General features: G+C 37.1%; 1 non-coding gene across 1 annotated transcript; it reads left to right on the plus strand.

The window, feature by feature from the left end:
• Positions 1-3981: 3981 nt before the first annotated feature.
• Trnag-gcc lies at positions 3982-4052 on the plus strand. The gene has a single exon. It is a non-coding gene; the product is annotated as a tRNA-Gly (tRNA).
• Positions 4053-12871: the final 8819 nt, after the last annotated feature.

The raw sequence follows: 12871 nt of genomic DNA on the forward strand, positions 1-12871 counted from the left end.
GGAAAATACTTCAGCAGACAAGCATTAAAATTATTAGGTCTCGGCACAACCACCGAAACGCCAACGCATACCAGCAACAGCTGTAGTGCCGGTAGTCTGAGGACCTATTGCTCCTGTCCTCGATGTTGGAACTATGCATTTCCAAAACACCAAATTAAAACTTTTCCTTACTATGCATCTATAAAGTTCTTCGAGATGCATTTATGTAGTCCATGCCAATAAATATCACTATTATCTTATAAAATTAATTTCTGTACATATTTAATCAGAAAACGCCTTTTCTTCACGTCCAGAATTTTCCATTCCCCATTCATTTGTTCTTTCTCTATCCAAATTCAAATTCCCCACCATAGAGGTAACTAGCCAAAAAGTTCTGAATAAACTAGATGAACAAAACCTTTATGCAGAAACTATAAAATGGACTGAAAGTATAGGGATGTAATTTTATTAATTTAACTAGAACATATTATTTATTTATTAGAAAAAATAAAATCATAAAAGTAAAAAAAAATACATACCACGTTAGTAACACAGATACTAGGTGTCGCTACGTGACAAGAGGCTTCATGTAAAGGATACAGCCTTAAATCAGAGGAAAGTACGACTATAATAAGGTCTGGCGATTTAAGTAGGTATGTTAACCCTAGGACTAAGAGCGTTCACTGTGACATCGGTATTTTTATAAAGGTGCCTACATTATTTAACATAATTTTATAATATTCATTTAACACAGTTTGATGATACTTATGATTACGCTGAATATATACGAAGAAAAATACGCTCTCTAAGGATCTCCACATCTAACAGCCGTGAAACATTTAAAATAGTCCTACAAAAGCGGCCATTTAAGTAATTATAATAATCAAAATAAACTGTGAAATTGAACTTCCAACGCTGTAATTTTCTACTAAATATTAATCGAAGTTAACTATCTTAACTATCGCCCACAACATTGCACTAACCACTTGGCACGAAACACCCCTCGTTGTGTAGTGTAATATTTTCTAACGACACAAACATTTGAGTATTTCTCAATATTCTCCAGGGGAATATTCTGCAACCAAAACATTGTACAATTTTCTTTGTTATAACACATCGTTAATATTATGTGACCTGTGTATTTAAATATTAGTATTACATTTTTTTTAAAAACCCTCGACCGCGACATACTAGATTATCATGAAACATGGCTAAGAACACTCCCGATTAACTCAGCTTTCAGACAAAAAAAAACTAAATCAAAATCGGTTCATCTGTTCGGGAGCTACGATGCCACAGAAAGACACACACACACACACACACGCACACACACACACGCACACACGCACACACGCACACACGCACACACACACACACACACACAGACACACGCACGCAGGCACGCACGCAAGCACGCACGCACGCACGCACGCACGCACGCACGCACGCACGCACGCACGCACGCACGCACGCACGCACGCACGCACGCACGCACGCACGCACGCAATACGGTAGGTACTAGTTTAGTTATATAATTATATCACTGGATTAAACTTAATCTAGGGATACTAATATATAATACGTCTCTAAGTGGGACTGGAACCGGAAGTCCCGGTTCTTTATAGTTCTATACCAAAAAAAATCAAAAGGAACCCTTATGTCCCGACTCTGTCCATCCGTCCGTGTGTTTAGAGAGAATAAGCACATTGAATTGGAAATAATTAACAAATTCTTGCCCTAAACAATTCTTCACTGTGGTTTGTTTGTTTAACGCATATAATTATATCCCTAGGGTTATAACTATACCTCCGCCGCACCGCCACACTCCTGTCTACAATCATTTCACTAAACTGAATCCAGTCAAATAATTATTTGACTAAACTAGTAACGTATTATAGTTATATTCCTAGTAAGATAGCAATAAATTGATTTCGTTTAACTATGTTACGACATATAATTATATCCCTAGGGTTAGCTATATAACGGCTTTATCTATCTTACTGCGACATATCTATTATAAAACTGAAACTTGAAGTAAGTAAGCAATTTTCCAGCCTTCTGGTTACCTGAGGCATTTACAAAGCGTTGGAAAATCTCTTTGTTAATATGTTACGTTACGGTCATTTTTACTATGATAATATTTTGCAGTTATGTCCCTCTCATCAATCTTAGATACACAAAAATTATATAATATATACATAGTCAAACCTACCTATGGATTAGCTAGCTTGAAGTCCATTCCCATTCTGGGTTGATCCATATTAATATTATAAATGGGAAAGTATGTGTCAAACTTATAACACCCCTTCGTTTTTGCGTCAGGGGTTAAAAAAGCCTGCTCTATTTATACGAGCACTTGTAAAATCCACAGCTCTATACATCTGCTTAACCCACTTCCCGACCACTGAATGGGAGAATTAAGGAAATTATCATTTTCGACAGTGAAAAGCAGTACAAACAGTGAATACAAACAGTAGAACGACTTTGAAATACGTTGCAAAATATTTATGCTGGTGCTATATTTATGTAGGTTTGCAACGTAAGTAAGAAGTGTTAATAACTACTAAGTATTTACGTAATTTGTAATAAGTATTTGACTAATAGGCGAATACGAACGGACACTGTCACGCATGAGCGTGATATCATAAAATTTGTTGAGATGTGATTCCGGACAGTGTCGCGTTTTTATGGTTAGATTTGTAATTATTTGTTTTGTCTCCACTGTATATTTTTTCTGTATCTCTTGCTGAGGTGTGCCAAGAACACTCCCGACTGACTCAGTCAGACAAAAAAAAACTAAATTCTAAATCGGTTATCCGTTCTACGATCTATCGTCACATATATTTTCGGGGGTTAAAAATGGGGTTTAGAAACAAAACTAAATATATTGTCCAATACGCCGCTCTAATTCAATAAGGGCAACTTACGCCAACGAAAATGGAGGGTTAACTCGAGGATTAATGCACCATTTTATATGGAATTTGACAGATGACAGCCCACTAACCCTGAGTTAAGTGATTGGTGCAAGTGGGCCTAAGTAGTTTACCAGCAATGGTCGCAAATATCGATAAACTAGACGCAGGTAAATATTGTTTGTCAACGTCGACAATTTTATTATACGGCCGTATTCGGCTACGAACGGCTGAATTGGCCTGCCAGCACACAACCTATAGATTCCACAGTAAATTTTCCTATTTATTTACTAACCCCGTTATTCATAAACGTTATCAAGCCGATAAAGTTTGTTTGTCCCTTTCTGTCACACCCATATGTCAGAAAGGGACAAACGAACTTTATCGGCTTGATAACTTTAGTGAACGTTAATGAATAACGGGGTAAATATTTGCCAACTATCCTTTTCTATCCTCACTATGCGACCTCGTATTTGCATACACCTGAATTTTCTATGCCAGGTAACTAGATTTTCTGGCTACCTGCATTTTAGCACAGGCCCGTATAAAGCAAGTTTTCGTTTCGGTCAGTAAGTCACTTTCGCAGATATAAATCCTTATTTTGGGAACGTTTTGGTGCTTAAGTGTCTCGTTCGCACGATTTAAGGAGAGTCAAAGAAATAGTATCTAACTCCGGCTTAGGTGAAGAAATTCTAGGACAAAATGTACCTCGAAAATTTGGTAAGTGGCACCACCTTTGATAGATATAAGAGGCAAACGATCATACTGATCACCGATTACCGCTGGTATGCGATTACCGCCGCCTATTGAAACCCGAAACGCCAGAAGGGTAGGAGGTGCATTTTCGACTTTCAGACAAATATTATAATCGGTCAAACTGTAAACTCTCTAAAAATTTTAATCTTGTGTTTATAGATATAACTACATAAATAATTTTAACTTTAATCCTCTATAATCTATTCTCTTTGGTAAAAGTGAATGTGAATGTCGAAAGGTCACGAGTAGTGATGATGATGAAACAATGAACCGAAGCGCATCGTGCACCTTTCTAAATTATCATACAACTGCAAAATTTAACACTAATATGCAAGCATCGGTGGTTCAGTGGTAGAATGCTCGCCTGCCACGCGGGCGGCCCGGGTTCGATTCCCGGCCGATGCATCCTTTTTTGCTTTGGTATTCTCTATGTTTTTTTTATACCTGTTAGCTCTTGCTTTATTCTACTCGATGACTTAAACAACTAAGTACCTATTTGTAGACCAGTTCTCAAAAAGTTTACAAAAATTAAGAAAAAGTTAAATTTGTTTTTTATCCTATTTTGTATTTTTTTTATGAATTGAGATTTTAGTAAAATTTATTTCAACATTAAGGTTCTCTAGTATCTATATTTTCTTAATTATAACAATTATCCTGTATATATCTTACGAAACTTATATTACTAAATGTTGGTAACAAAATAGGATCAATTAAAATTTGCTGACGTGGCTAAGTACGTACAAATTTTTTGAAAACTGCTGAGACACGAAAATAAGTAGATCGCAAAAAAACAGCGGTTAACCTGTGCTATACATATAAAATCGTGACCAATTCATTGCAACATGGCAAATAATGAATAAGCATGTATTTAATTTTCACTACCCGAAACAATAATCATATCATCCACCTGGAAATAAAATACTCGTTTTATTTAACTTATATCGTTTCACGTTCTCATATATTTCTCACGTGTTAAAACGCATTTATTTCTGCACATGGCAGAGATCATTTGTTCCGTCCGCAAACTCCCCGGGGGCTGCTAAACCACAAAACGTGGCAAACTGTTGACGCTCAAGAGTTCTTTGTCTAGCAATGTCTGAAAAGTTCTGTCTGTTCACTTATGAACTTACTGAAAGGACCAATTATTGCTTCACTTTTTGTATTTATAACATAGAGGAAGAGGATATTTATAACATAAGGGAAGAGTTGTAAGTCCATCCATACATCAGTAAATGCGGGTTATTTGTATAGGCATAGTTAAGTGACATCTAGCGACAATCACGCGTCAACTAGCTTAAATTATCAGTACAGCTACCTACTTGCCAATAGATGTCGCGACGAATGAAAAGTCTAATGCTCACCAATTTTTAGCTAATATTACAATAGTATTAATCAGTATTCTGTTTTCAATTCCTTCTGCTTGTAATATAAGTTGTAAACTGTTTTAATATTAAATGTTTGGCAGACGAGACACAGTAGCCACCAAGTATAATAGTGGTACTGATAATTCACGCTATTTGACGCGTGATTGTCGCTAGATGTCACTTAACTATGTCTATACAAATAACCCGCATTTACTGATGTATGGATGTTACAACTCTTCCCTTACTTAATCCTCTGTTAATAGTAAATAATGTTTATAATAAACATTGAATTGAGTTCAACAAGCTTACAATAAAGAGTGGATTTAATGAAACCACGATTGTACTCACGTTATTATTAAGTCATAATATAATTTATAGAAATTAATTTTCATAGAGTACCTACCTAGTCTGTTAACATTTTTTTGATGAATACTTTTACATGTTCAGGGAAATTGTATCTTGTTATTTAATGCATGGGTTAATTATATTCGAGAATTTTGTAATATTATAATGTTCAAAATTTTGTATGCTAAACCCTGAAGTGGCCCGATAAAGTTTGGAACTTGCCGGTCCCATAGTGGATACGCACGCCCCTCCCACGCACACGACGGGGGACTGAAATCTTCTCGAGGCTGAGGCGTAGGGTTAGAGCACGGCGTAGCACGCATTTGACGTTCATATGCGCATTGTAATATGCCTAGTTGAAAAATAAATATTTCATTTTCATTTTCATTTTTCATTATTAAGTATATCGCTACTGTTGCGACATGCTGCCAATTTTCGAGACCCTTCTTCAGGCATACCTAAAAGTCAAACTGACTTCTATAGCAAATAAAACACGGTGTCAATACGGGGTTCTAGAATGGCATAGGAATCTGTTTGACTGTACAAAACGAAGTACCTAGTTCAAGTTTACTAAATTACTTTCTTGGAGGTAGGTATAATGTTTCCTGGAGGCTTAGAAATTATCCTATATTACAATCCAATTGAATTATAGACGTCGTTATTTTAAGCCAGCTAATCCGCATCTGAATATTACAAAGCTAGTGGCTATATGAGCTATATCTAAAAGCTCGGCCACACATGCTCGTTTTGAGAGCGTAGGCGGAGCGTTCGCGCTTCGCGGAGCGCAATGATAGCGGTGCGCCGGACGAACGCTGGCGGGAACTAACGAGCGTTTGCGAGCGAAATGCGCGCGGATTGCGAGAGGAACGCCAGCGTTCGTCCGGCGCACCGCTACCATTACGCTCCGCTAACGCTACGCTATCAAAACGCTTTACGTGTGACGGAGGCTTAATTCTAATACAAGATACCAAGTCTACAGATCTAAAGCCTTCACCCAAATAAATATTATAGGAGCACCAATATAAACAGGACGGATGCGACGACACCTCTCTCAATATAACATATTCGTGCAGCTTACGTAACAGCGGAACCCTTTTAAGACTTGTATTTTATTTCAAAACCAAAGAGAATCAAGTATTAGAGAGAGTTACTGTCAAAATGTGTAATCACAGTGCATAGACTGCCATCTCTCGAGGCAAGCTTAAGACTGAATCTCAGTTTTGACAATTTGGCCCATATTCTTAGCTTGATATGTGTTAAAATGTCAAATATTAATATTAGCGCCATCTAGCCGAGCGTCCCCAAAGGTGTATCGCCATCTAGGTCACCGTAACTTTTTCTGTATGGTTTTGAGGTACATTTTTTTCTTAGACTTTATCTGTCTATACGGAGTTACATAATGTCTTTGTTTAAAACTAACTTGTCTTTTCAAAAGATCTTCAAAATAGTTTATTATTTCGTGGTGTGTTAGTATTCATTAATTGTATGTGTTATTGTGTTTTAGTGAAGCCAAAGTGGTTTACAAAGTTCGTAACAAATGGAAATTTGATATCTCTGTCCACCCTTCTGGGAAATAGGCGTATACATACGTATGTAATGTTATAAAATTATCATGTCATTATTTTTCTGACTAATGAAAGAGCCATTGAAACCAACTAGCAGAATACATACCTACATAAGTAGGTATTAATTTTAATATAACCTAACCACAAAATTAAAATTTTGAAAAAACCCCCGACCGCGACCTAGTGTACCGATTTTCATGAAACATGGCTAAGAACACTCCCGACTAACACAGCTTTCAAATGAAAAAAACTAAATCGAAATCGGTTCATCCGTTCGGGAGCTACGATGCCACAGACAGACACACACACAGACAGACAAACAGACAGACAGACAGACAGACAGACAGACAGACAGACACGTCAAACTTATAACACCCCGTCGTTTTTGCGTCGGGGGTTAATAAAGGTGCAGCAGGACTATTCTCGACTGGGGGACAATTGTAACTGATCCATTTTTTCAATTATTACACTCAGTATGATGTTGAGTTCTACATGTGTCCACTGAACATACCTACCATATAAACGGTGGACACTGTATTTAAAACATTGCAAAATGGAAAAAATGGACCAGTTACATTAGCCCCCAGTCGAGATTTGTCCCGCTATACCTTACGTATATTTTATATTAATGTCAAATCTCTCCTTAACATAAGTCCTCCAACCTTTATAAACAACCTGGCCTGCATCACGTCCGGGATCTACAGCCGTGACGTCACCCTTAACAGCCCTCACACGTCCTCCAGTAACAGGATCAGGGCAGTTTGAGAGACGTGCAACCAGGGCTGCGTGCACTATAGGTAAAGGTACCGGTGATTTTATAAACAAAATTGTTTTAGATAATAGATAGGACGGATATGGCGGTGATGATAACATAACATGTACAAAATAGTAACAGCTATAAAAATATATTGTGCACATTGTACATACTATATGAGCAAGAGTTCTTAAAAAAATATCCGTAGCTCAAAACGTTTTATTCAAATTAGTAATGTCGATAATATTTGAAGTGTATTTTCGGCAAAGAGGATTGAGTATTATAGAGAGTTACTGTCAAAGTAAAATGTGTAATTACAGTGCATAGACTGCCACTCAGTTTTGATAATTTGGCCACAGATTTGGCCCATATTCTTAGCTTGATATGTGTTAAAATGTCAAATATTTTTATTAGCGCCATCTAGCCGAGCGTTCCCCAAAGGTGTAACGCCATCTTGGACACCGTACCTTTTTCATTATGGTTTTGAGGTACGTTTTTTTCTTAGAATTATCCGTCTATACGGAATTACATATGTCTTTGATTTTCGGTTAGAGGAACGAAGAATCCAATCAACATACGTTATTAAATAAATTTAATATGTGGTGTGAGTCCCTAACGGGAGTTTTATAGGTGGTGGTGAACAATATTTTAGCGACGAATTGCTGTCCATCTCTACCAAATGTATCTCTTGAGACTTCATCATCAATACAGACTAGGTACATAGTTGACCGAGCGCTAATTTAATCACAGTTTATACATAATCACAGTTTAACACTGTATCTTTGAGTAACATTAAGTATCATATTGTTAGTGTATCTCAGTTTAGTGCCTATTAAGATCTCTCATTGTATACCATTGCCCTATGACAATGCCACTCAGATACTATTGGCTATAAATCTTAGTGGGAATTGTCTCAGGATGTAGGTTGTACCTATTATTGTGTATTTCAATATCTTCTTATCTGTATGACCTTCCTATGTCTGTTTTTTTCCCCAATAAAGAAAATAAAATAAAATAAAATAAAATAATAGGTATAAACTAGAAAAGATATCATAAACCAAAGAAAAATCCAAGGGGTCTTCAGCAATCCGCGCTCGTTAGTTCCCGCCGGCGTCCGCTGGGCCGAACGCCAGCATTCGTCCGGCGCACCACTATCATTGCGCTCCGCTAACACTCCGCCTACGCTCTCAAAACGCGCATGTGTGGCCGAGCTTTAAACCACAGTCGGTCCTGACTTTTGACCTTCTTTAATATGACTTAGTCATGGGAGTTTCACAGTTTACATAGCCCTTAGTTAAATTATTTTAACTATGTCAGGCGGCATTTGAATTATCTAGTTAATCTAACAATGCATTGATTTAAAATTTCACTATTATTACACATAATTATTTTTAAAATCGGGACTTAATCGCGTATGACTACATATTAAACTGACATTGACATCCAACGTTTCATGAACGGCGTTGTCCCCGTAGTCTCGGAGAAGACTGGCTTGAAATGACATCAACACCTTCTGACAGCCGCGCGAGTTTTTCGAACTACCCGCACTTGGTGAAACGTTGGAGGTCAGTTTAATGTCGTGTTTAATATAGGTAGTCATGTTACGGGATTAAGTCCCGATTTTAAAAATAATTAAATTTAACAATACGAGGTTTCATACGAAGCTGTAGAAATAATTTTGTTAGGATGTACTCGTAAACTTGCAATTGCAGTTGTGGAACTAAGACGAGTAGAATTATGTCTCACACACTAATTAAGGGATTTATCATAGTGCTCTTCATCTTGCACAACTTAGGTACCATTTTAGTTTAAGTGCTTAGAAATAGTCACGACTTGTACCTATATCCATACTAATATTATAAATGGGAAAATGTGTGTGTCTGTATGTTTGTCTGTCTTTCACGGCAAAACGAAGTTACGAATTGACATGATTTTTTAAGTGGAGATAGTTGAAGGGATGGAGAGTGACATAGGCTACTTATTGTCTCTTTCTAACGCGAGCAAAGCTGCGGGCAAAAGCTAGTATAATAATAAATTACAATTTATTTTTTTCAAGTGGCGATGGCGGTAGATCTACATGCACGTAAAAGCACCATTTAAATAAAAAAAAATATAAATAAATAATTTTTTTGAATATTGTATAACTGGCTTTATTAATAGTGTGTGAACCTGCCTTAGAAATCTATATTATTTGTGGTCATGGTTCGTTAATATTTCTTGTAAGTGGGTAGCTTTTGCACATTTTAATTTTTCCTCAGTCACCCGTTGACCACGAACGCTGTAAAGAGTTCGAAACGTCGGGATGTATTTTAAATTCATTATACGCGATTTAATCCGTTTCCATAGTTTTATTTCACCATTTAAATAATTTTGTTTCTAGTCAAAACATAGGTTTAATTACCTCTAGTATGCATTTTCATACATGTGGTTATACCTACATATAATAAAAATAATTATGTAGAACAACCAATCAACTATTCGACCTAGCTAGTCCACCTAGTTTAATAATTACATAGGTAGATCTTAGAACCATTATTGAGATTATTTTTGGGATAAATAACTACTTCTCACCTACCTTTTTCATGGTTCTCTCAAATACGTAAGCATAAATTCGCTTTCACATTATCCGACCCGGTATCGGATGTCGGACCCACAGAACTTAATTTAGATAGAAGAAACAAATTCATATATTTGTATAGGGGCCGAGCGTGTCAAATTTTGTACTGAAGTTGATTCTTGCCTGTAATTTTAAATATGTCTCAGGCTCTTGATTGTTCATAATTTTTGTGTTGTTGCAATTGAATATCACGTAACGAGGCATTTTTTATGTTTTGGTTGACTTCAACTTACAAAAAATGATGCCCGAAAGCTGCAAGCTGCGAGTAAAGACGGACAACTCAGTGGATTTCACTGAGTTCATTTGACACGCTAAGTAGATACGTTTGCTTGATCTATGGTATATATGACATCTGTGGTCGGACCGATATCCCATACGTTACAGGCGCCATCTTGGATTTTTTCCATTGAAATCTTTCCGACATCCGATATCGGATCGGATAATGTGAACGCGCAGAGCGCACTAATGATTACAACGTTGCAAGATTTGCGAGCAGTCCAACAGATTGACAAATACAAAGCAAAATGGCTACAAGCCAACAGTTGACTGCCAGCGCGCGTGCCTTGGACGCCGGGACTCATCTCATGAAGCTTCCTGTTATATTTTATACCTACTAGTCTGTAAGCGGTTTTAAACTTACTAAGTAAGATGTATTAGATAGGTACTATAAAGACATATAGAAACAAGGGCGGTATTTTTCTAGCAGAAGAAATATTTATGGACTAACTAGAGCCCAAATCAGTCAACTTTTTTCTGCACTGAACTGGTTCAATGCGACTTTGGCAATCACCTTAGCTTCTCAACGCAACTCTTACTCTATGAACCAATCTGAGAAGTTATCTTCAAGGCCTTCTTATGTCTATAATATGTAGATGACGAAAAACTTCAATAGGTAAACAAATAAATGTTATTTTAGGATAGTTGTACACATCAGGTTGATTAAGTCCCACAATAAGCTATTCGGTATCCTTACCTAAAATATACACACTTAAATACATACAAAACACCCCTGACCATCTGTGCTCATACTCATCACAAAAACACCAAAAACCGGCCAAGAGCGTGTCGGGCCACGCTCAGTGTAGGGTTCCGTAGTTTTCCGTATTTTTCTCAAAAACTACTGAACCTATCAAGTTCAAAACAATTTTCCTAGAAAGTCTTTATAAAGTTCTACTTTTGTGATTTTTTTCATATTTTTTAAACATATGGTTCAAAAGTTAGAGGGGGGACGCACTTTTTTTCCTTTAGGAGCGATTATTTCCGAAAATATTAATATTATCAAAAAACGATCTTAGTAAACCCTTATTAATTTTTAAATACCTATCCAACAATATATCACACGTTGGGGTTGGAATGAAAAAAAATATCAGCCCCCACTTTACATGTAGGGGGGGTACCCTAATAAAACATTTTTTTCCATTTTTTATTTTTGCACTTTGTTGGCGTGATTGATATACATATTGGTACCAAATTTCAGCTTTCTAGTGCTTACGGTTACTGAGATTATCCGCGGACGGACGGACGGACGGACGGACGGACGGACGGACGGACGGACGGACGGACGGACGGACGGACGGACGGACGGACAGACAGACATGGCGAAACTATAAGGGTTCCTAGTTGACTACGGAACCCTAAAAAAGGTTATCCCTTTTTTACATGAGTTGTGCGAGACTTGTACCCCTTTTTACCAGGCGGCACTGTAAAATAAATTGTCTACCTGGCAAAATATATGAATCTAATCAACGTATTGGGTGTGTCGAGTTAGAAATTTGCGTATAATACCTACATGCGCTTGAATTATTCACAGCAAACCATGCATATAAATAAATATTCATAGGTGGGCAAGCTGGCATGAAATCGCGGCGTCGCGCCTGCTAAACCACAGAGAGTAATTGCACAAATTGAGAGGATAGTGAGCGACCATGTCTGCGTAAAGAGAACCTCACTTTTCCTCTATGTATAAATAGCACATCAAATAAACAGCATATAGTCTGTACTGTACTGGCACACCTCAGGGAGTGACTTTAGGTTTAGGTAGTAACTATAGGTAGATTGAATAAATACAGAAATAGACAACATATGGTCTTGTAGCTTTCTTTTCAGGCAGCATTTTGGGTTTTTGGTTTGGTTTGGTTTGAATAAAGACATCAGAAAATATTTACCGTAAATATATTATTAGACAGCCAGCGCCAACCTTATTTTCCATAATGTAGCCAGACGTTAAATGTATATAGAGAAGCGGTCTCGCGCGGTTGCCTATGTTCCGCCATTTTCTCGCCCGGTTGTGGTAAAAACTTTTTAGGAAGAAATTCTATGATTTTGTTTTGAACGCTCCTTCTGAAAGGTATAAATAACACTTAACAACAGGCTTACTTGAAAGGTTTATAATGAACTGTTATTTCAAAGATGCAAATAATCCATTCCACTGTATCCGAGAGGTAGCCACTTCAAACAAACATTTACTCGTACCATCCTTTTAAATGTAGCCAAAAATCGTTCCTGAAAAATGCGCTCAGACTGTTCAATTTCCACAGAGCGAGCATTCGAAAGATAAGATAATCCAAACGTGAGCCACA

This window comes from Leguminivora glycinivorella, chromosome 2 (genome assembly GCF_023078275.1).
Source record: "Leguminivora glycinivorella isolate SPB_JAAS2020 chromosome 2, LegGlyc_1.1, whole genome shotgun sequence".
Taxonomy (NCBI): domain Eukaryota; kingdom Metazoa; phylum Arthropoda; class Insecta; order Lepidoptera; family Tortricidae; genus Leguminivora; species Leguminivora glycinivorella.